This window comes from Labrus bergylta, chromosome 14 (genome assembly GCF_963930695.1).
Source record: "Labrus bergylta chromosome 14, fLabBer1.1, whole genome shotgun sequence".
NCBI lineage: Eukaryota > Metazoa > Chordata > Actinopteri > Labriformes > Labridae > Labrus > Labrus bergylta.
The window spans coordinates 1,203,897-1,229,838 of NC_089208.1; positions in this window are offsets into that span (position 1 = coordinate 1,203,897).

Below are 25,942 nucleotides of genomic sequence, written 5' to 3' on the forward strand. Positions count from 1 at the left end.
GAGGAGAAAAGGCGGGAATGATAGTAATGCATGTATTTCATTGAATCCTTTCAGCTTTAAGAGATATCTTCAGGGAAGGCCTTTTCACTGTGCTCTTTGTATATGCATAAAGTTGCTAAAGTAACGAAAGGCTATTTCCATATGTCTGCTTGATAAAAACAAACAGCTGTGCATATTCAAGTGAGCTTCTTTCTTCTCTTCAATGTGCCGAGACTTCTGAACGCTCCCGGCTCCCTTTACCTGCTAAATCTGAGATGAAAGGATTGTTCTATATTATCAGAATCAGAATCAGAATCAGAATCAGAATCAGAATCAGAATCTGGGTTTTTTGCCAAGTACATTTACACATAAAGGAATTTGACTTGGTGTATTGGTGCTAAACAATTAACAAGGAAATAAAGCAGAACTAACAACAACTTAAATAATACAGAATAAGAAGATATTACAATAAAATTGAATTTAAAAATGTGAAATATAAAAAATAAAAAAAACACAAAATGTACAAAAGGTGTAATGTAGGAGCTGTGCAGTGGACTATGAGAAAAAATATTAGTGTGTACTCTTACATTTTGACTTTAGCCATAAGACGACATGCATACATTTTATTTTCCTGCAACAATGAGTATATTTTGGTTGTTTCCATATGATCTCGACTTATTTATCTCATTATCTCTGGTTAGAAACGCCAGCATTGTTATCCCGGGATAGCGAGATAAATTTGGGGTTAGTGTGTGGTGAGCAGTTTGGATCACATCGCTGCTCGTCTTGGATTATGATTAGATGTATCATTATTAGTCTTCATGCACTTTGACACCCTGGACACTTTACATTGTTTACATTATTATTTTTTTTAATTTTACATTACATTTCTATATTAATGTATTTATGTGTATTAGTAATTTGAGTGTTATTGCATGGCCTTGTAGAACAGTCTTTACATTTCACTGAACATCTGTATGAGCATGTGACAAATAAAAATCTTGAATCTTGGTGCAGGCTCGCTCACAATTCAAGATCTTAAGTTTGGAATTCATCTCGACATCACAGAAACAAAGTGCAGTAAACAAATTCATTCACGGTTCACTGCGACCGTAAATGTTCATTTGATTAATTGATAAATTAAAGCTAAACTAAAGATGTCAAACTGAGTCGACCGGTCTCTCCACAGAACTCGGTTGATGATGAGGATTTCTGAGAAAGCATTTTTCTCTCCGCCATGGTGAAACTATTTTTTTCTTTTGAAAATGTGCGCAGACCTGAAGGTTGCTGTGGAGGTCACACATTTCCACAGCAAAGAAGAAGTGACTCTGAAGCCGATCTTTTCAACCTGAACCGAGACATAAAGCTGTGACGAGGAGGAGGAGGGGACACATTGATGCTGACTCTGAAGTTTGCTGAAGTCCCTCCTCCCCCCCCCCCCCCCCCCCCCCCCCGTAACCGATTATAAATATATGACTCATGGTGTATGAAATCCTCCAATCCTCCTCTCCTTCACCCCCCCCTTCCTCTCCCATCTGTTATTCAGATGAAAAACAGGGGGAACATTGTTCTTCATGTAATCCAAAATAGACCTGGCCTACTAAAATGGCCCCATCTTCACCTTCCCTCTGGAACCGAGCCAAACATAACTGCTCAGAAAAAAAAACCGCTAATCATCCTTTTTTCAACTTCCTCATTTAATCTCATAAGTCAAAGTCAAAGTCAACTTTATTGTCAATTTCAAAATATGCCAGACATACAGTGGAATCGAAATTGCGTTTGTCTCCGTCCCACGGTGCAATACAACCAAAATAAGGTAAAATGAGATAAATAATGTTTACAGTAATAAATTAAAAATTGTGCAAAAGGTACAAAATGGTAAATAAAATAAATAAAATAAAATTTAAAGAAAAGGTAAACTTGTGCAATATGTGCAATGTGCAGTAAACTGAGTGTACTTTTGAGATGTTAGCTTCAGAGTTATTAGTCCAGAGTTCTTGGTGGTAAACGGGAGGGGGTTTAACGTCCAGTGTTCGTGGGGGCAGAGGGGAGGGAAGGAAGAGAGGGGAGAGAGTTAAGCTTCCTGACAGCTTGATGGAAGAAGCTGTTTCCCAGTCTGGTGGAACCGGCCCGCAGGCTGCGGTACCATCTCCCCGATGGCAGGAGGCTGAAGAGGCTGTGTGAGGGGTGGGTGGGGTCACGCACAATGCTGGTTGCTTTGCGGGTGAGGCGGGTACCGTAGAGGTCCAGAAGAGAGGGGAGTGGGACACCGAGAATCCGTTCAGCAGCCTTCACTGTGCGCTGCAGGGTCTTGCGGTTGGCATCAGTGCAGCTCCCAAGCCACACAGTGATGCAGCTGGTCAGGATGCTCTCGATGTTGCCTCTGTGTGGTGTTGGTTGTCCAGGAGAGATCCTCACTGATGTGAACCCCCAGGAACTTGGTGCTGCTCACTCTCTCCACAGCAGCACCGTCGATGGTCAGTGGGGGTTTAGGAGTGGGGACTCTCCGGAAGTCGACAACAACCTCCTTGGTCTTGTCAACGTTCAGGAAGAGGTTGTTGTCTCTGCACCACGTGGCCAGTTGGCTGACCTCCATCCTGTAGTGCGTCTCATCGTTGTTAATGAGACCAACCACTGTTGTGTCGTCCGCGAACTTCACAATGTGGTTGCTGCTGAAGGATGGAGCGCAGTCGTGGGTCAGCAGCGTGAAGAGCAGGGGGCTGAGCACACAACCCTGAGGGGCCCCAGTGCTCATGACGATGGTTTTTGATGTGCTGTCGCCGACCTGCACTGTCTGAGGCCTCTCGCTGAGGAAGTCCAGCAGCCAGTTGCACAGGGAAGTGCTGAGCCCCAGCTGGTCCAGTTTGCCGATCAGCTGCTGAGGGATGATGGTGTTGAATGCTGAACTGAAGTCATCTTTGAGCTCCTCTGCACAGTCCTTCAGCACATGGCCAAGAATGTTGTCTGGACCTGCAGCCTTGCGGGTTTTGATCTTGGAGAAGGTTCTCTTCACGCTGGCTGCAGTCAGGTACAGGGTCTGGTCGTGGGGAGGGGGGGGGGTCTTCTGTGGGGGCGTGCTGTTGTGTGCTTCAAACCTGGCAAAGAAGCTGTTGAGGTCGTTCAGCAGAGAGGTGTTGCTGTCACAGGTCTGTGGCTTGGGTTTGTAGTCCGTGATGGTCTGGATACCACGCCACAGGCTCCGCGCGTCTCTGCTGTCCTTCAAGTGTCCGGTTATTTTTAGTGTGTAGCTGCGTTTGGCTTCCCGGTTGCCACGGGACAGGTTGGCCCTCGCTGTGTGGTTGTTGTAGGTGGCTGCCTGCTTAAACATCTCCCAGTCTGTGGTGTCAAAGCAGTCTTGTAGTGCAGCAGAGGCCCCCTCTGGCCACACACATACCTGCTTCAGAACTGGTTTGGTGACTTTAACCCTGGGTCGCTCTTATGCCTCCACGTTTACCTCGCTTTTGTTTCCGCTCGCACCGTTTACGTTTACGTCTCCTCTCCGGGGGGTAAACCGGCTCGCGAAGCAGTCCCAAAGTTTGAAGCTATTGTCTCAGTGATTCGGGTAATAACTCCACAGAAAGGCTGTTACTGTTTAAGTCCAGTAAAAATCGACGGCTGTAATTGTGTTAAAACACGGAGAAAAGTCAAAAGTAAAGTTAAAAAAAGAAGAAAACACTGCTCTATCGGGAGAGAGATGGGCCGCTGCTACTAGTCGCGCCGCCAGCGGCATCAATTTTATCAACTTTCCAAAGTAAAAATACAAATTTTGATTGAGATTATTTATTGTGTAGCAGCGCTCACCTGCACACTGTCGACTCACAGCAGGACGGTTCCTGGTTTGAATCCTCCATCAGAGTCGGCATGTTCCCCCTCCGGGTACTTCTGCTTCCTCCAATTATCCAAAGACATGCTCGTAAGGTTAATTGGTGACTCTAAATTACCGGTAGGTGTGACTTATTGTCTCTATATGTCAGGCCTGTGACGGTCCAACGACCAGTCCAGGATGTAGCTCGCCCATTATAAATAGAATAAACATAGAAACAAACTGAGAAAAGGTGAATCCTGCAGTTCCTGGAGTGTCCACTAGAGGGTGGCTACAGAAGCACAGGAAGTCACATACACACCCATTCTAAAAAGCCTGTTTTTACAGCAGAGATGAACATGTTTACAGCCTGGTTCAAAAAACCAAATAGGTGTGATTAGCTCATGTCTGGATGGACACACACTGTACGGGGGGTGAATGTTTTGATGACTCATCAGTTTTGATTTGATGAAGGATAAGAGTTATTCACAATAAGGCGTGTAGCTGACCTGATTGACAGGTGGGCGCGGTGTAACGGTTTGTCAGGAGGTTTAAAACCCGCCTCAGCTCCAGCTCTCAGCCTGTCGTTAGGTTGACTGAAAGTTAGACTGAGACAGCATTTCCAGCATGGAGACCGCCATCGACTCCAGCGACCCCTGCAGGAACAGACGGGTACATGCGCACTTACCAATAGGCTACCAGCACCCTGACATATTCAGTTTTTTGAATGCATAAAAAAAACATTTGATGTATGATGATTTACAGTCAGAACAAGGAGGCAGAGCTGTCCTCTTAATAACTTAACCTGACTCTGACACACACACACACACACACACACACACACACACACACACACACACACACACACACACACACACACACACTATCACTGTGGCATACACTCATACATATTCACCACCTGCAGACCTTGTACAGAAGCAGCAGACCTAATCTGTGCCACACACAGATCGGGTGAAGCGTGGCATGAAAGATGCATGCTCGACATTTCGCCGAGCGGTTGCACTCAGCAAGGGAGCGACTTTTGTTCTCATCGCTTCATTGTTGTGTTTTCAAGTAGCAGCTTTCTAACCGAGCAGCTGCAGAGTTTGAATGTGAAGTGAAGGTCGGCTCGCCTGGTCGCTCAGAGCCGAGCCTCGTTCTGTGTTTTGAAAGAATCGAGTTCTATCAGACGAGCTCAGATGGCTTCAAGGTTATTTTGTGGTTTCTGACGCGGTTCTGCTGAGTAATGAAGGTCGGGCTGAATCTTCTCTGCCGAGCGTTATCTCTGAATTGCAAATTGGAATGACTGTGGAATTAAGGTCACCCTGTGGGACCTTTATAACACGATAAATTGAGTACTCTTCCCAAGAACCCAAATCTGTTTCCCCCTGTGGAATTGAATCCATTATTTATTTTCATTCAAATATATTTCTGTGATGTCGTCACCAGTTCACAAGAAGTAAAACTCTGTTTACTGCTCTGGTTCTGCGTCGCGGCTCGGACAAAGTCGTATCAAGACTGAAAAAAAAAACTGTTGAGGGATTAAAATGCCAAATAAATACATCTTCAGTGTCAGAATGTTGGGTGTCCATCTTGGCTTTTTTTCTTGACAAGAACTTCAATTAGATTCTAGTGAGAGTCAGCTGTTGATGTCTGTTTAAAAAATGCTGCAACAGAAAACGACCTCCTGGGAGCTCAAAACCGGTTCGTTTTATGTTTTATGCAATCTGTATTTGGCCAATCAGAATCGAGTCGTGTAATCGCGTCTTTTAGTAGACATCTTGAAACTGTTGAAACACCTTGTTTCTATCCTTGAAGTTAGTTTGAGCATGGACGGATGTCTGTAACCGAGCTCCTTCTTTCTTTTTGTGTCTCAACTCAACACCGACCCCCAATTCACAAATACCGCGGTCCGCGGTTATGCTCCGTCAGACGGCGCCCGCGCACCATCCCCACTGGATCCGTTTCTGGAACGTGCAGACAGTGGAGCACACCCATGCTCTGTGCGTTTCGTGGTCTGACTTCCTGTCCGGGTTGTGATATTCTGTCTAGCTTGAGACATGCCTGCAGCGTATATGAAAACGGAGCAGAGCGTGGTGGCGCTGGTGGCACGCTGCGGAGACTTTGGACCCGACGCATCGCCTTGTTAGCTTATGATCGAGTATTAAATTAAATGCAACGTGTCTAAAACAAGCCAAGGCATGAAAATCAAAACGCCTGTCCCTGAGACGCCACCCCTCGGTGATGGGAAAAAGAGTGTGTGGTTGTGAAAGCGGGCTGTAAAGGCTCACATGCTGGCAGGTTATCGTCGATGGAGCCATCACAGGCAGAGATCAGAAGGAAAAAAAAAGGGAAAGTGAACGCTCAGCATCAGCTAAATGAACCTCTTTCAGACGGCAGCTTCCATCAGCCTGGAAATAGAAAGCCACTTAAATCCTGCAATCTGGCGACTCTGAAAAGACGTTGTCCGTTCCATTACAGCGAAGACCAATAGACACGACCGCCCACTCGTACATCTCTCTATGATGGTTCAATTAAAGTAATGCTTTCTGCCTGTAATGTGCTGCCTCTGCTATATCGCAAAATGAAACAATAAAACAAGAATAATGTTTTTCTTAGTCTCAGACAAACAAATCTTTTGCTTGGCTCCTAATCGACACGACACAGCCAAGTACTTGTTGACTGCCAGTGAATCTGTAGCTTCAAGAGCAACATAAATATACAACCAGCAGGCTCTCATCATTAACAAGCCAGGACCAGAAGAAGAAAAAAGTATGGATAGTAAAGAAAAAAGGAAAGTCGAGACAGGATTCCTGTCAGCTGCAATGAAAGTTGATTTGGTTGCAACTGAGCTGGAAAACATTAAATGTTTTTTTTGCATTGAAAAGATATACTGGGTTTGGGCCGCCACATGCAACACCACTGCAAGAACTTCCCAAAAATGTTCACCTGCTACGCAAAAAACTACAAAAATATCAGAATTTTAAAGGTCACATATTCTGTAAAATCCTCTTCCTCATGTTCCTCTAACTCTAACATGTGTCTCTAGTCCGTCTACAAACCCCCCAATGATGAGAAAAGTCCATCCTCTCCGTCTTCTGCCTGCTTCACTTTTCAGAAAATGTGTGCTCAAACAGGCCGTTTGGAGATTTTCCCTTCATGACATCACAAAGGGCAGTAGCCCCTCCCCCAGGTGGGTGACACTCCCACAGCTAGGTGTTTGTTCTGCCCTCTGAGTCTGCCTTCTCACCGTAAACAATAGAACATGGAGCGAGAAAGACTGAGTACACCCAAGCCCTTCCAGAGAGGGGGCGTGGTCAGGCACAGCTCATTTACATATTTAAAGGTACAGACACAGAAACAGCCTGTTCTGAGCAGGGCTGAAATAGAGGGGTTTATAGACATGATCAAATACAGGATCAGAGTGGATTTAGAACAAGAAACTTCACACACATGTTTTGAGGAGCTTATTTACACTGAAGAAGAAGAAGAGGAGGGTATGTGACCTTTAAGTGCAGCTTTTCTTTCAGCACTCGTGTTTGAAATATTTATCGGGTAAAAGAACTCGAGCATCGAAGCGCCTTGAGCATCATTATTTCCAGGAACACTTTTTTATTCAGGGCTTTCAGATTCATACACACTTGTAACTTTCAAAGAGGAGGAACCCTGCAACCTGTATATTTCAATGAAAATCTTCATTGAAATCAAATAATCGACCAGAGATTGCAGTTCAAAGCGGCTCACTCCGCTTCGACCTTTGCGATGAATCTTTGTGTTCGTCATCCGTATCCTTGCACCTCCTCTTCAAGCAGCTCTCACCTGCACTAATGTCTCTGTGGCCCTGCAGCCCGTCGTCCATACATTACAGCCCGTGTATAGAAACAGCACAGGGACCTGAACCTGGGCTAAAGATATGTGGCTACAGCAGTGCACGGTAACCATGGCAACAACCATGTTGAACATGTTGTGAAGGCACCAATGACCGATCTGTATCATTTTAATGTCTGTTGGGAAAAGCAGGATGAGAGCATGGAAAAGGAGAGGCAGCTGAACTCTTAATGTGAGCTTATTAATGACTTTAATGTTTAAGAGTCGCCGTCTTTCTCCTGGAAACTTGTTTCCTTAAAGATGACCCAAAGAGGAAAATAAAAAGTACACTCCCTTTAAATTTAGGCGGTCATTAGCTCTGACTCTCATAACAAACTACCTGCCTGTGTATTTCTACGCTCGTTTTCAATGAGTAGAGAGCGTTGCTGCAGAAAGCGTTCTCCTGGAGAAAAAGTGCAGCGGCCAGCGTAATTTTAACAATCACTCCACCTTCTCTGTGCGGCTGCTCCCAGCGCTCAAATTGAAAATCGTTCAACTTTTCAGAAAGGCGCTGTTGACGTCACCGGCGCTCTTTTCTAAATGTTTGATGTTCCTCGTTATTTTGCCTCCTACAGATCGTGTTTTGTACCCACATCTTCCTCGCTCCGTGTCTGATCGAGAAAATAAACGATCTCAAATATAAAACATGCAGTAAAAAGTAACGGAGCAGTGACGGTCATACAGCGTCCGATGTCAACAGACTGTTGTCATGGAGACAGGACGGACGTGCAGCTGTTTTCTTCTCAGCGCACAAACGCTTCATGCAAACACTCGGTGCACAGCTGGCGCTTTTCTGCCTGGAACAAAAAAAAGCCAGTGAAAACACGGGGCCTAAGTCCTGACTTACTTTAGTGTTTCCTGTTTCATTTTGTAGTTCTTTTTTGTAGTCTCTTGTTCTATTTTGCTTCCTGCCATTTGTGTGTTTCCCTCCCATTTGATTGGCTGCCACACCCTCATTAGTTTCACATTCTCTCTGCATATAACCAGACAGTTTTTCCCTTTTACTTTGCCAGTTAATTGTTGATTTTTGTGGGTTTTTTTAATGTTTAAATGAACGGTCTCTTGGCACCCGAAAAGGTCCAGATCTTGGTCCAGTTGTGGGAATATGAACCTGTCAGCTAAACCAATCACCATTAGCGGTTGCATCATCGTTTCTGTCTCTGACATCATCGTTGCAGGTTGTCTTAACAGTGTCCCACCTTCAGCCGTTCACAGCTTCAAACGGTTTATTTAGACTGAGAGCTACAAACAAACAGATTTATTGGCTCTCTGATTTATTTGTTGTAATATTTAATAATGTGATATAGAGTAAAAACACAGAGGAGGCGTTGTGCTCTCCAAATCAGACGACGTTTCTTTGACTCTTCCACATGTTGCATTTTTTAATGTCTTACATAAACACTCTGGAGGGATGCTTGTTGTTTACAGCCTCCATGTCAATGCATAATTATATACCCACAATGCAGTTCAGCTGATGCAACACAGACTCAATCGCTGCCCGTCAATTTTCCCCTCCACGTTTTTCACATTTCTCTTTTTATTGGCTTTCAGGTTGTGATCCCTCTCTGGCTCGCACTCGTTCAGTCAGTTATTCTCTAATCTCTCCGTCCAGGAGCAGCTTTGGTCGGGCTCCATGTGGCGGGCGAGCTGAGGTGGCATCTGGCACCTTTATCACAGCACGGATCCCTGGCCAGGTTACACGCACGCGCGCGCGCACGCACGCACGCACGCACGCACGCACGCGCACACACACACACACCAGGAAAGCACACACTTTCAAACAGACAGCAACAGCACCTGCACTCCTGCAGTCACGAGCCATATTACACAGTGTTACACACACGCTGTATGAAACGTACACGGAGACAAACGAGCTCCTGGAACATCTGAAGCGACCGTTAGTGCTTACTCACATTAACTGACACTACACACTAAACACAAACAGGATTGTTGATAGTTTGGCGGAATATTGCTGAATTTATGTCGTTGGAAAGAATAGTGATGTGATGCTTACGTTATGTTTACGTTATGCTGCAGCTTGTCCTCCATCAAAGATGAATTCTGGGGGGGGCACAGCTGATAGAAGTCAAGGGCGGTCTACTGATGCCCCCTCTGTCATTTAGCGTTGCTCATTCATTGCTCTTTATGTCTCGCTAAGAAGTCACTTCATACGTCAGACCTTTGATCGAAATAAGACAGGAGATGCTTGTAGTTTTTTAAGGTTTATTTTGGGGCTTTTCGTGCCTTTATTTAAAGACAGGACAGTAGTAGTAATAATTTACTTCGGTCACAAGAAAAAACAAAAACATTTTGAGTGAAAAGGTGTAGGTTGAAGCCTTAGCTTATTACACCTACCCTTGTTACAAATCGTATTATTTAAGACACTTCTAGTTTGGTTACAAAAAAAACATATTAGAACAAAATGTGTTTCAAAACAAAACAAATGAAACAAACAAAAGAACTAAACAGAAGTCACACTCACAAAAAATAATCAAACCGACCTTTTATATTTGTTATACACCATTTTTTAAAACAAAAATTTAAATCTGGAAAGTGAACTACACATTCTTAATTCCATGGCATAAGTATTCCACAAGTTAACTCCTTTTACTGAAATACATCTGTTCTTTATGTTTGTCCTTACCTTTGTTTTTTATACACACCTATTTCTGACAGTGAATAGAGTCAGAAATCAAGGAGAGAGAGAAAGCGAGGGCGGGAAAAGAGCCACGATATGAGATGAGATGAGATTCAACTTTATTGTCATTACACATATACAAGTATAGAGTAACAAAATGAGGTTTGACATCTCACCAGAAGTGCAAAGAAGCAGAAAGTGCAAGAGTCTGTGCTATGTACAGTAATTACAAAATTTACAGACATAGACTAAAAAAAGTGAATTATTAGGTATATATGGCTGGATTAATGGGATGCTATAAATATAAATAAATGCTATAAATATAAGTATATTCTTAAGATTATAATATACAGATTAAGGTGCAGTGAGCATGCTATACTAGTTTACAGATCATATAAAGAATATGGACATAATATGAACGGTGGATGAGAGATGTGTGTGTGTGACCAGGAGGAGTGGTGGGGGGATGATGGGTGTGAGGTGATATGCAGGGGAAAGGGGGGGGTCAGCAGGGGGCGGTCAGAAAACGCCCCATGTTTAAAAATCCTGAGGATTTCAAGAGCGTCAAGGCTGTTTTTTTTGTTTTCTGAGACTAATGTCTGGACGTAGCTCCGCCCCATGGACGACCTCGGGGGTGCAGACCTCAGCTGGACGTACTTCTTCTACATTTAACTTATTGGCCTTACTCTCCACTTAATAAGTAAGGGGACGGTTCGCTGTGGAAAGGGTTAACCGTACCAAAGCGTACTGAATCAAAGCAGACCGCTTGGTGGAAACGAGGCTTTAAGGGTGAAAATATGACACAACTTTAGGCCTGTAAAGTTTTCCTTTTGTAAGAAGAAATGCACTCAACAAGCCGAACACTTCATCATTACTCTGCAGCACAAAGCCCGTCATCATGAAACACTTCATCATCGTTCATCTCCCTGTGTTATATTTGAGTCTGACATCGTGTGATTAGCGGCGAGCTGTCTCTAAATCCTCATCCTCCTTGTAAAGGGGGTGAGGGAGAAAGAGCCAGACATAAATATTTCCTCCAAGGCGTTGGCTCGTTTTTTTTTTTACGATCAATCTCCCCCGCGGCCCGGTCTGGGCTGTCACACGGGGGCCGCTCCGTATAATGGATGGGACGGGAGCTGAATCATCCAGTGGTCTAATGTATTATCAATTAGTTGATTTGTGCCCCGCGCTCGGTCAGATGCACTGATACAGTGAGAGCTCCTTTTGTTGGGACTGTCGATAGAGCTCAGCCGCGGGGCCAAGCTGGCATCACTAATCTGCGTAATGTATGTGGAGAGAGAGGACGGGGGCAGCTCATTAATCAGCTGCAATAATCTACTGTATTATCAATACGTTCACTGCTGACTGGCCTGAGCCAAATCTATTGATACAGCACGGAGTCTCTCTCCGACCTCTAATGGAGGAGCAGTGTGTGTGTGTGTGTGTGTGTGTGTGTTTGTTCAGATTTAATTCTGGGGGACATGACAGTGTCTGTAATCTGGGAGAGAGAGCTGACCCTGCATTTATATTTATGTTGTTGCCAGACTTCTCACAGCCCGCTGTAGTCTCTGAACTTCTCTCCACACAGACGCTGCGTTATAAACTCTTTAGATATAGAGCGTTTGGAACAACCAAACTCATGCCCACAAAGTCTGCAGGAACCTGGGTGTCATGATTGATGACCTTTTAAACTTCAAGTAGCCTTGATTGCCCGGTCATGTCGATTTGCCCTGAACAACATCAGGAAGATCAGAGCTTACGTGTCAGAACTACACAGCTCCTGGTACAGGCTCTTGTGATATCACACATTGCAACTCTCTACTGGCAGGTCTTCCTACAGTCACTATCAAACCTCTGCAAATGATACACAATGCAGCAGCATGACTGGTCTTCAACCTTCCTAAAAGAGCACATGTCACTCCTCTGTTCATCTCCTCACACTGGCTCCCAGTTACTGCTCACATCAAATTTAAAACTCTGCTGCTCGCTTACAAAACAGCAACTTTAAGAAAAAGCTAAAGAGCCAGCTCTTTCATGAATACCTACTAACTTAATGATGATGGTCTCCATATTATTGATGATGATGATGGTAATGACGATGGTTTTTGTTTGATAACGACGACTTATAAGATGGTTTCTATACTGATTAGAGCTCTCAAGAACTGCCCTCAATGTTGTGCTTTGCCTCTGGTCACTTCCTGTCAGCACCTGTGTGTCCAATCAGACTCAAAGCTGATCGTTTGCTCTTACTGACATTGTTCCCTTTTTTCTAGATCCTTGTTTGTGTTGTTCTTACTCTCTGATGTACGACGCTTTGGATAAAAGTGTCTGCTGAGTGAATTGTAGAATATAGCGCTTGTGAATGCACGCTCAACTTTTCACGTCCATCACACGCAGCAGGAGCAGTCAGAGATACACTCATCTCTTATACTACACAGTCTGCTTATATTAGAGTCACCACCTTGGTGACTCAGGTTACCTAAATAAATGTTCAAAAACACTGTAGAAGTTGATTTTTCATAATATCTCTCCTTTAACACACAGGTGCAGTTTTTTATTAAGTTATTTGGAAGACTGAACTTGTGCAGAAAGAGAGAGAAGAAGAGGAAGAAAAGATGGGAAGAATGAGAAGAAGATGGAGTTGAAATAAAGGTGAAAGAATGAGAAAAAGAAGAAGAAGGAAAAGGGGTGACGCGTCTGCTCAGCTGCAGCCGAGAACGTTTCATCTCGACGCTCTCATTCCTGTTTACTCGGCTGTGAAGGTTACGTCTTGTCTAACTACATGCACATGTGCGTCAATCATGTTCCATTTTTAGCTCTGATGCCGTTTTTTGATTAATTCATCTCGTCTTTCACAGCCAGAGAGAGAGAATCAGAGAATGATGAAATGCTTCGGGGGCTGTTTGCAGGCGCTGTGTGGTTATTTTTTTCTGAGCGCTGTCAGAAGTCGTTAAGAACACAATATGTCAGTTATCAGCGTACAGTTAAGTAGCTAACAGGTTATCAACATCTTTTCTGAGAGTTATTGTGTTTCTACCTGCAGAGAGAGTTCTGCCGTTCACTGCCTGAAAGGTGATTGGATCCTATCTGAACTTTGAGAATTAGTTTCTGTGCAGTTTACGAATCAGATCATTTAAAGGCAGAACTGGAAGTTTTACAGTTTGAGAGAAGTTAGGACTGATGAGGGAATCTTTCTAAAGGTTCTGACACACCAATCAGACGTCAAAGAACTAGTGGAGCCTTTTGTCCAGGCCAAAAAGTTGCACTTGAACACACCGCAAAGACTACAGCCGACAGCCAACCACCACGTACGTTCTGTGGGAGGAAATAACAATCCATGCCAGCAGGGGGCGGTAGTCCGTTGTTATGATACGAGAAGACCATTTTCACACCGCTGTCGGTCACCTCTCGTATTATAGGTCGCCTACTAATGGAGAATAATGTCTGATAAAAAGGTGAAGATGGCGCTGGCGTTGTCAGTTCTTGGTCTTTTAGTGGAAAAAAGAAAAGAAGAGGAGGAGGAGACAAATCAGGAGAAACCTCACTAATGGGTGAAAGCATGGAGACTACAGAGACATGCTCAGGAGGCTTTACTGAACCTGAGAGGAGAGCTGGAGAGAAATGAAACCTCTGAACAACCAATCAGAGAGATCCCTCTCACCAACCGCTGACGCCGATCCAAAAACAGGAAAACACGTCCAATCGGCCGAACCGACGGCGGCCATAACGGAGCTGAGCTGACCGGTCTTCCCTGTAGCGGTTAAATAACCGTACTGACACCGCACACTTGATGATTTTTTGGACAAATAATCAGTTGTGACAAGCCTTGAATTAGGCCACGCCCCCCCCGATCGTTGGGAGGAAATACAAAAAGTTAATACGAGGAGAAAATAAGAAACGGTTTTTTTTTTTATTTTATTTTAAAGATTAATTTTTTGTGCCTTTATTAAAGAGACAGGACAGTGGATAGAGCTGGAAACCAGGGAGAGAGAGAGAGGAGATTGACATGCGGGAAAGGAGCCACAGGTGGGAATCGAACCTGGGCCGCCCGCTTGGAGGACTACAGCCTCCATACATGGCGCGCACTAACCACTGCGCCACCAGCGCCCCAGAAACTGAATATTTTAACAGATTTATGAAATTTTTTGCTCAGGCTCTTGACATTGATTGACAGGTGAAGCTTTTCTGAAAAAAAAAAAAAGTGTGTTAGGTAGATTTTTCTTTCCTTTGAGGAAGTTTGAGGTTTGTTTGAATTGAGCTGAAGTAAGTTTTTATGAAGAAAAAAAAAAAAGAACAAGCTCTTGTGCATAATGAAAACCCGGAGACGACCTGAGACTCTCTGGGGTTTCAGTCTGGAACTCAGAAGCTAATTGGTCGTCATCATCTCTCGCTCCCTTCTCTGCCTCCATTAGTGTGTGTGGGATGATGAAGCGCTCCATCACAACGGGTGAGGATGAAGCAGGAGCTGCTTTCAGTGAGACAGACAGACAGACACACAGTTCATGAGTGGGAGGAAAGTGTAAAGAGCGGGGGGGAAAATTGGCAGAGATTGTGAGCTGTGATTGTAGTGCAGTGTGACTCTGACCGTGTGAGTGCAGGTCGCTGTGTGAAGATGGAAAACGGTCTTTGAAAGCAACACATGAACTCTAAGGTAAAAACTTTAAGAGTTCAATTTAAAGCCGACTACTTAAATTTGTCAGATATCCTTTATTTGTGATATTTATCTGGTCTTTCTGAGCTTTTTGTTTTAATAATAATAAAGATTGAATTTATGTAGCACCTGTCAGGGGACCCAATGAGGACGCTTTCGACGGGGAAGGGGGAGGGACCAAAGAAAAGAACAAAACTGAGACAGGTACTTCCAAATGAACTTCCAAACTCCATGTGATCTGCAGAGTCCCTCTGCACCTTTAAGAAAAAGCTAAAGACCCAGCTCTTTCATGAATACCTACTAACTTAATGATGATGGTCTCCATATTATTGATGATGATGATGGTAATGACGATGGTTTTTGTTTGATAACGACGACTTATAAGATGGTTTCTATACTGATTAGAGCTCTCAAGAACTGCCCTCAATGTTGTGCTTTGCCTCTGGTCACTTCCTGTCAGCACCTGTGTGTCCAATCAGACTCAAAGCTGATCGTTTGCTCTTACTGACATTGTTCCCTTTTTTCTAGATCCTTGTTTGTGTTGTTCTTACTCTCTGATGTACGTCGCTTTGGATAAAAGAGTCTGCTGAGTGAATTGTAGAATTGTAGGTAACAGAGGATGGGACCCAGGCGGTATTTGAGTCCAAAGGTGGGGCATTGCGGATGTCTGGGGGGAGGGTGTACCAGAGGGGTTGGGGGGCTGTGACCCTGACGGTCCTGTCTCCATAGGTGCAGAGTCAGGTGAGTGGTATGGACTTTCTTCAGTTTTTTTAGAGGACTTGTGACTGAGCGATTCGGCCTCCTGATCCTCCAGGCCCCAGGACAATTTGGTTAAATATTCATGAACCATTACTGTCTGGATCTGTCCGTCTCTGCCCCCCCTCTCAGTGATGTCCTGCTTTTATTTAAATGAGCTTTAAATGCTCGTCCAGGTCATGTGAGAACTTCTGTTTCCCCGTAGCTTCTCGCTTCATCTTTTCCATCACACTACACTTTCTGTTTCAAATGCAGTCATCAGTTTGACTTCCTGGTTTGAGTCATCACTGTAGTTCACCAGATTAAAGGCATATCTGCATGTTTGTCACTGATTGATGTTACAAAGCTCGGTGTGTCCCCCAGGCAACTGTCGGTGCTGGTTTTGGCAACACGCTGCAAGGCAAATCCAATCAGTTTTCACGCCTCGGTGAACAAAAAGGCTCAGGGAAAACAGCTGCTTTTCTATTCCACACATCACATCGGCACGTGTTGATTTTTACTTCCTTTCATCCTTTACATATTTCAATCAAAGCGCCTTCAATGAGCCTAATGAAACGCAGATGGCAACCCCTCGGTTTGATGATATACATGAAAAAGCAACAAAACAAGCTTCTGTCTCGCGGGTTGTTGATGGTGTACGATGTGCAGCGGAGAGGCCGTTAATCCCTGCAGATCGTGCACATGTGAGAAATGGCCGTGTTGATTGAGGCTGAATATTTGCTCTCTGGTTATTACATTAGCCACGCAAACTGTGTACCCAGTCTATTCCTTTATTCTCATCTCCAAAGAAAGCTTAGCATCCTCTCCCTCCGTCTTTCTCTCTTCTCTACATCATCTCCTTTGAGGTCGTCATCAGGTGTTTACCTCTGCTGCCTGTTGCAAACCAGCTAGAATAAAAATAAGAAAAAACAGTCACATTTGAGCACAATGTCTGTGGGTGAAAGTTGTAATTTGGTTTGCAGAGTGTGGCTAACGTTAGCATCGCTAGCAACGGCATGCTTCGAACCTCCCTGCAGGTTAACATCCTGCATCCGGTGCTAAAAGTGGTTTTACGGTTTTGCTCCTTTGGATGGCAGAATCGCAGAGTATTTAAAACAGAGCAGAGCGGGGGTGGTTAGTGTGCACGTCCCATGTATGGAGGCTGTAGTCTTCCAAGCGGTTCCCAGGTTCAAATCTCACCTGTGGCTCCTTTCCCGCATGTCATTCCCTCTCTCTCTCTCTCTCTCTCTCTCTCTCTCTCTCTCTCTCTCTGTCTCTCTCTCTCTCTCTCTCTCTCTGTCTCTCTCTCTCTCTCTCTCTCTCTCTCTCTCTGATTTCCGACTCTATCCACTGTCCTATCTCTTGAATAAAGGCACAAAAAGGCAAAAAAAAAACTTTAAAAAAAATACAGTTTTTCCTCGTATTAACTTTTTGTATTTCCTCCAAATGATTGGGGGCGTGGCCCAACTCAAGGCTTGTCACAACTAATTATTTTTTCAAAAAGTCCTCAAGTGTGTGAGTCAGTACAATTATTTAACTAGCTACAGGGAAGACCGGTAAGAGCAGAGCGTATAGTGGTGTTTCTGGTACGCTCCAGAGACGGACCGCAGCGTTCGCTGTGGAAACAGAAGCGTTGACTTGAGTGGCAGAGAACGGCGGTGTAGTGCCGCTGACGGACCGCGGCGTGTGGAAATTGAGGGATATGTAGTTCCCATCCAATCTCTGCCCAGCTGTTCTGTTATAGTTGTCTGTCCCTGACCCTGTGCCCTGAGTTCCATCATTTCCAAAAGTGTTTTTCTCTGTTGCTTTTGCTGAGCAGTTGGCTTTCTGGTGGTTTCTAGAAAACTTGCAGGCTGCTTCCTGTGTGTATCAGACGTCGAGTATAAATGAGCCGTAAGATTGATATTTACCATGAAGGATTTCAGCTTCACACTCCAGCAAGAAGCTTTAATTCCAAGATAACAAGTAAGAGAGAGAGCCGACCGAGCAGCTGTTGTCTCAGACGTTACAGCTCTGCTTTAAACTGAATTATTCAAAATGGTTACGAACATCCTCCTAAGTAAACCAAACTGTGCACAAGGGTTCAGATCTTAAACTGAACTGGACTAATGAGGCTTCCCGAGTCAAAAAGAGATAAATTATTGGGAGGGGTCAGGTCCTCCCTCGTACTCATCCTTCTTCTTCACCTTGACTCCTCCACCGTAAATTATTCAAATTGGAGTTTAATGATGTCTCCGGCGACTTCCAAATGTACGCTGAGATGCAGGTGCTAATCAGTGTTGATCATAACTTGCAATGTCAACCACTTAACATGCTGATACATTCCCTGAAAAAAGGCCTCGGGATAAGAGGATCGAGTCCTTGTGTGTGTTCCTGCTTGAAGAGTTTGCATTAATGAGCAGCAATAAATCTGCCTCCTAACTTTAATAACGACCTTGCTTGCAGTCTTTGTCTTGCAGGGATCAGTGATCTCACTCCTGCCTCTGATAATATTATACCAGCTCAGGTATTACAGGATCAGCACAATGCTAATCACTCCATTAATGCCCGAGTATAATGGTCGGGGAATGCCTGATTAATTAAGTTGGAAGAAAAAAGCTGACAGCCCGAGGTTTATGATGAGGCTGTGAGGAACACTTTCTGACAACGCTGTATGAGAAAGGATGTGATAATCAACTAATGTGAGCCATATGAGCAGGTTTTAAAAGAGACTTAGGGAAGTCTAAGTGTCAAATTGAAGACGTTGATCACCTCTGCTCTGAAAGGCTTTTTCAGTTCTGAAGCATTCATGTTCAATTGTAAATCAGAATCAGAATCAGAATCAGAGTTATTGTCCAGGTATGCTCACACACAAAGGAATTTAACTTGTGTGAACTGTGCTCTCTTATGTACAGCTACAACATTAAATATCAACAATAAACAGAATTAGAAAAGACTAATATTTACATGACTAAATATGAAACAGTGCAGTGGTGAAGAGTGCAAAAGATGCTGAAGTAACATGAGAAGTAAAATGCAGTTATGTGACAGATGGCTCAATTAAGATGTCAGTTACAGTATTTACATAAATAAGTGTGTGTATATTGATCATTTAAATTAAATAACATATTTATACATATATGTATATTCACAGTGACGGTTGGTTTAGAGTCATTTCACCGCGACAGGTCTGACACTCTGTGACTGTTTAGCGTTCATCAGAGTGACAGCGTGGGGGAAGAAACTGTGCGAAGAAATGGAAATGGACTTCTATCACAATTTTCTAGTCTTCTGACTCCTCGAACACCGCAGGTCACACCTACCCATTCACACACTCCATCATGTAGTCCAGGGGTCTCTAACAGGTAGCTAAGGAGGCAGGTTTTAAGTAGCTCGCCTATAGGTTGACCGACTGTGTTAAATGCACCTCTTCCCACTGGTCATATATTTGACCCCATAAAAACAAGTGTTGATGTGTTCTTGGATACTGATGTGAATTTTCAGCAACATAGCTTACTATGTGGCACAGTAAGAAGTGTTAAATATTCATGTTTTTTTCTTGGACCTTGATGGTCCACTCGCCCACAGATCCACAGGCGCAGTGAACTATTTGGATTTGAAAGCTGAGCTAAGAAGTTACTTTACAACATTTTGATCACTGCGAGACTCTCCAGCTTCATCACATTTTATTGAATCTGCCTTTGCCGGGGCCTCGAGAACACAACTCACATTTGTCCTCCTTTGATAGCTACAAATAATGCTGCTGACAGCCCGTGCTGCTGCGCTCCGAGGTAACAGAGGATTAATGTCATTGTACCCTTGAGCTTTTGTTTATACTGCATCACATTTTTTATCGAGGGAGATTAAAGAAATCTCCTTCGAGCATGCGGCCGTTTAACCCACACAGTCACAACACCAAGAGATTATTTATTAGAGAAACGTCAGCTGTGAAATAAATCTCCATGTATGACATCATGTCAGGCTGCAGAGCTGCATGTGGTGCAAACTCTGAACTATACAGATTCAATCCAACAATACCACTGATATTTCCTGTTTCTTCATGTGCATTTCTGTTGCATTCCTTTGATAGGAAAACAACTACAGGTGTTGTGTTGTTTACTAAATTAGCTGATTGCCAAAGGGCCTCCGCAAGAGAATATTAAATCACTGCTCTATTCATGGCTAATGCACGGCGGAGCTGCTTGAGATGCCCCGATTCAATCATCTAAATGGGAGCATGAAGGCGTAAAGTGTGCTTTTTAAATGAGTTGTATCGGCAGCGGGGCTCACAATGGTTACTCTCAATCCTTTGTATTCAGTTGACTCTGTCTGTGTCTGTGTGTGTGTGTGTGTGTGTGTGTGTCTGTGTCTGTGTGTGTCTGTGTCTGTCTGTGTGTGTCTGTGTCTGTGTGTGTTTGTGTTTGTGTATGGTGTAGGAGATCCATCACAAACAGTCAAGTAACCCTTCCCCCCCCCCCCCCCCCATGTTGCAGTGGAGTGACTGTGACATGATTTATTATAAGTCACCATGCTTTGCTCTGCACTTCACCTTCTCAGTGTCGACCTCTGCGGGACACATCTTCTCTCTGTGCCCGCTGACGACATCTGAATCTGACCTTTAAACCGACCCCGAACAACCACATGGGCCCGTGTGCCTCGACCTTGACCTCCAGTTTGTCTGCGTTCAGCCTTCACATGATCTCCAAACAGACATCAGGATGCCCCCGTTGTGTTTAAACACTCATTTTCACGAAATTCAGTTTTCAACGACAAGCTGGTAAAAATATCTGTGTATGTCGTCATCCCACAAATATGTGACAACAATAACAACAACATACCGTATATACCCATTGATTAGAAAAATACAAAAACACAAGGATCTCACTTTTTCAAAGAGATGATCACACATCTCTGTGGAGACTGATCAGCTGTGTGCTGACAGGTTATGGTATATAATATATAATATAAAGATCCAGGCTCATGACTACTGAAGCTTTTAAATCCCACCTGATTTTAAATGAGGTTACTCCACACACCTATCATCACAGGTGTCATGTTTCTCTCTCTCTTGTATGAAATATGCATAATAATGAGATGTAGTGTCTCATTAGGATGGCAAGATATATTATTAATATAATGTTAAGTGCGAGAAGGACTAATGTACCATGAAATTTGATCTGGTGTGATTTGAAGTGCTCTTACATGGAGAGCTTTTTACAATTCATCTGATTGGTTTACATTAAAGCTTGGAGTTATATTTAACTGGGGCGCTGTGGCTGATCTAATTAACGGACGGGGGTGCATTTTAGCTAATTGCTAGGAAGCTTACGGCCCGCTTCAGCTCCAAATATTTTCTTGTTTCTATGTCCACCGAAGGTTAGGTTGAGACACAAACTTCAACAGCACGACCACGATTGATGGGCTTCAAAACTCTCCATCAGAAATTAATGGATGACATCCCTGACTCCAGGACCACAGACTGGAAATTTAAATTAAGGAAGCCTGAGCGACGTCCCCCGTGTGTTCCTGCAGGGGGCGCTGGAGTCCCATCGATGGCGGTCTCCATGCTGGAAATGCTGTCTCAGTCTAACTTTCAGTCAACCTAACGACAGGCTGAGAGCTGGAGCTGAGGCGGGTTTTAAACCTCCTGACAAACCGTTACACCGCGCCCACCTGTCAATCAGGTCAGCTACACGCCTTATTGTGAATAACTCTTATCCTTCATCAAATCAAAACTGATGAGTCATTGATGGACAGCCTATCGCCATCTCTTAACCAGCTGCCACTGAGTCCATCATAACAGTAAATCCTGTGCTCAGTGAAGTCTGTCAATCCTTGTCTACACTTCCACTTTTAAAGCATCACCATGTTGATGGACAGAAAGGGAATCGTTTTGAAATTTCATATGAATGCAGAATATTCTCTTGAGTGCTCATCGTTAACTCGGGGAACTTGCCATGGGCGTTTCCTCCCTTTATTACTGACATGAGAATCAAAGTATTGACTAATAATCAATAGAAAATAATCATTATTTGCAGCCCTCATTAAAAGTTTCCAATTCGACTTATTAGCGCTGTCCATTCTGTGCAGTCATTATCCCTCCTCACCAGCTCCTGTGTTAATCAATAGCCTCCGGAGGGTGATGCGGCTCCAGGTCCACATTAACGAGCTCATCAGGTCCGGGGTCAAATCCGTCTGGCTCTGCAGATGAAGATCAGCTCCAAGAATGAAACGCCTTCAGTTGCCAGAAGTCATATCCACAGTTATTTTTAATCATCACCGCAGCCTGTGCTCCACCGGGGGAGATGAATTCATACGCTGCCCACCTCCTCATTAAGAGACATTCACAGGGACGCGTTGCCAAAGAATAACTTTATGTTTCTTCATAATATTTCCACCAGATAATTAGTCGAGGATGGAGGTGGACGAGACGAGCAAATGAGAGTAGTCATGCCTGGAATTGTACTCTAAATGCAACTTAAGATGTTAATGATTCCATGAGTAAAACCAATCCTGTTATCGATTAAACTCTTAATATGTGATTTTTCACACTTAGATATAATATAAATCAAGTCTGTCCTCTGAAAATAACTCTGTGAGTCATGACTGTCTACAATGGGTGTAACACCCGAGTCCCACTGTCTGTGATGTTTTCAGAGTTTTCAGAGTCCTATCTTCACTTTGTTTACATCGCCCGGACGGCCGGCTGACTCCTCCCCTCGTGTATAAAAGTTGTTTAATTGAGGGACTAGAGAAAAGAAGAATAACATACTGTACTCACTGCTTAACTGTGTTTCTAGATCACGCTCATTTCAGGTAAATTTACATGCAGTGTGAAGATACCAGCATAATAAAGATCGCTAGCATTAGCATGCTAACACAACAATGCAGCGCCAGTTGTTTTGGTTTCATGCTGGAGCTCAAGGGCGACATCTGCTGGATCAAAAAATCACATATAAAGCCTTTAAATAAACAGTTTCCATCAAGTTCTTAATGTCCTGCTTATACCACCAAAAAGATGTGAAACTGCATCTGAGGTAACCAACAAATAATGTCTCTAATCACACGTCCTTAAATACTTCAGCCAATGAATGTTGACTATATTTGGACCATGCCAAACCACACCAAGCGTTACTATAAAGGCATTCTCATTAAAGCATTAGACTCAGTTATTTTCCATATAACATATATTTGGTGGCTGGGGGATCTTTTTAAAATCAGTCTTGGATATGTCAAAGATTATTCAAAATATTGACTTTGATGCATTGTTAATTTTTGTGTAGCATCAGATTTAAAATGTAGTTGAAGTTGTTTAAGAGATTTATGCAAAAAAAAGTAGAAAAAAATATCAATCTATTTTTATATCAGTTTTTTGGAAGTGGACAGTTTTGTCCTTAGTGACTTATGTTTCTCAGTGTTCTATTGATCTATTTAAAAAAAGAAATGTGCATTCCAAAATGTGTCAAGAGAGACTTTCTTACAAAAAATGTGTGCCATATGCACTAACAGAGACAAAATGATGGCCAGATGAAGAGGAAACATTTGACCAAAGGGACAAAAATGGCCATAGTGATGCATGAGGGTTAACCTCCTTCACTTGGGAAAAGGACTAAAGTGAAAATGCCCTCAGTGACCCTGTAAAAACATCCTGTTTCAGCTGTTCCTTTACTCTGTAGAGCATGAATGATTGAGTTTTCCTCCTCCATTATACACTATTCTCACATTCAGTCTGACTTTTTGAACGCTTTAGGAGCAGAACCTGCTAAAATTTCTGTACTGGAGTGACATCATGGCAGTGTGACAAGTCCCAGAGTCTGGCATCTGTCAGAGGAAAACTTCCAAGTCTTCCTGTGTGACGTCCAGGAGCGAGCTGGTTAATGTTTAATTAACGACTGAAGGCTTCTCTGTCAAAGGCAGGCTTTGTCTGTCACACTACATCTGGAGAAAAACACAGAGCGAGGGGAAATCTCTGGAGCCTCCTATTTCGTTCAGCGCTCTTTCTCCCCGCTATCCATCACTGCTCAGAAAGATCGGTGTGTTCATTTGGCGTTCGTTCCCTCTCCTGTTGATTTGCATGTTGATGATGAAAACACAACTGTCCCCATTTTTCTTTTTTTTTTTCTCTACATCCGTCAAAAAACGTGTGAGCCGATGCATGTGATTGTGTTTACGAGTGTTGGTGTGGGTGTTTTTGCATGGAGGAAGGGTTGGATGTGTGCATCCAAACATAAGCATGTGTGTGTGTAAATATGAATGCTAAGAGCAGCGTGCATCACTCAGCACATATGGTGCTGGAGTAAACAAAAGCTAGCAGGCCATATGTCTTCCTGCAGGTGCTGCTCAGAGCTGAAGTGCCGGAAATCCTCCGTATGTCTCTTCAGTTTTTATCTGCTAGGTCTTCTGACTGTGCACGTCTTTCTTTGACTAGTTATAAGTTTAACTCCAAAAAGAGAAGCATCCAGGACCTGAACTGTAAAGAGTCTGTGAACGATTATCACCTCAAAGGACATTTTAGATTCTGAGGTAATGTTAGACATTTTTGTGTCTTATATGTGGAAATGTGAAATACATTTTGAAGTTTGAGCCTTCTTGACCGAGAAAAGGCAGAAAGTTTATTTTTGGCTCATGTGGATGAAAGACACCAAATCCCAGAATGCACAGCACCGCAGACCACTCCCACTAAGGTCAGGATTACAGACATGTTTACTTCAACACATACAGCCATTTCCTCAACTGATTCAGAGATTTCTTCCAGAATTGATCTTGTAAATTCCTGTCAGAAAACAGACTCTATGTCTGAGTCCATAGACAAACAGTGAGAGCACCGACACTACCAGTCCACCCCAGCTCGAGCCGGCCCCGGCTCCTCGTCCTCACCACCGCCAACAGGCAGGCCTTATGTCTCAGCTGCTGAGCTGACAGCTGCCGGCGGCAGCCAGCAATATAGCCGTGAGACGGTTGCTGCCGACAGGCCGGTCTTCTGTCGCAGCGGCCCCCGGTGGAAACAAGTCACAATCACAGAGAAGAACCATTCGGACATTCCTCCTTCATATCTCAGACTGTTGGATATTTCCTCCTGATATTCCAGATTTTATTAAGGGAGTCGGCTTGGTTTACTGTAACCAGGACACTTTTAGTAATCTGGGATATTCAGTTTATTGCCTCTTTCTTAACAATCAGTAACTGGTATCACAGTAAACGCAGTCATTTTATTAGTCATTATGTTTCTAAAAGGTCAAACGCCAGCTTGTAGGGAAAAGGTAGATCTGTCAGAGGTTTGTCAAAGTGAGTTCTCAGTGTGTCATGTTCCAACATCAAACAGACGGAGAACGGCTCTATCCATCAATGTGTCATTACTGATTTTAATGAACACATCTGGTGTGGATCTACGAGGAAAAACCACACACACTCCGATCAAAGAAGAATCTGCATCCTTTGATAAAGTCAGAACTGAACAATGAGGCAGAGCCGCAGTCCTTCTCAGGCGAGGATTAGTGACAGTCTTTTTGAAACGCCAGCTCTGCTGGGGACGTTTTTCCACTGACTCACAAAGAGATCCAATTTACAGATTTGAGACGAGATTTCCCAGTAGGTCCCCATTTCAGTGCTGCCAATTCTAATACTGTTGACATGACACAGCGCAGGCCACTGCTCCTGTAAGCTTTCAATTCTCCAAACACACAACAGGAAGTTTGTCAAGCAAAGAAAAGAAATCATTCTCTAAAGCTCCTTTTCATGACTTCAGTTTAATGATACGAGTCTTTACTAACATGAACGGAGATATGAGTTTATCTTACAGTACATTTGATATTCTTTAATGGACTCTGACTTTTAGATTTAAATCATTTGGACGGAAGCTGACAATTTCCACAAACTCTGTGCACGTCCTGGTCCGTCAGCCTCGTGCACGTCCTGGTCTGTGCACTACAGCGCCGTTCGCTGCCCCTCTATAATCCTCGTATTTACACAGCATGAGCAGCGGTCTGTGGCAGTAGCGTCACTCACCTCTGCTCTGCTTCATTTCAATACTTTGTGCAGAGTCTATTTTTCTGACAGAGCTTGTGTCATGGCGAGCGTAAGACGATCTGCTTTGTCGTTTCTGCCATCTTGTGAACCCGTGAGTACAGCTGCTCATGGCTGCCATCGGACGGAGCAAAACATTATGTGGAAATAAGCAGTTAGGCATAAAGAAGGGCAGGTCAGAGTCAGTGTGTTGTCATACTTTTTTTTGTTGTGCTCTGAGAAGAAAAGTGCTGCAGGTCCGTCCTGTCTCCATGACAACAGTCTGTTG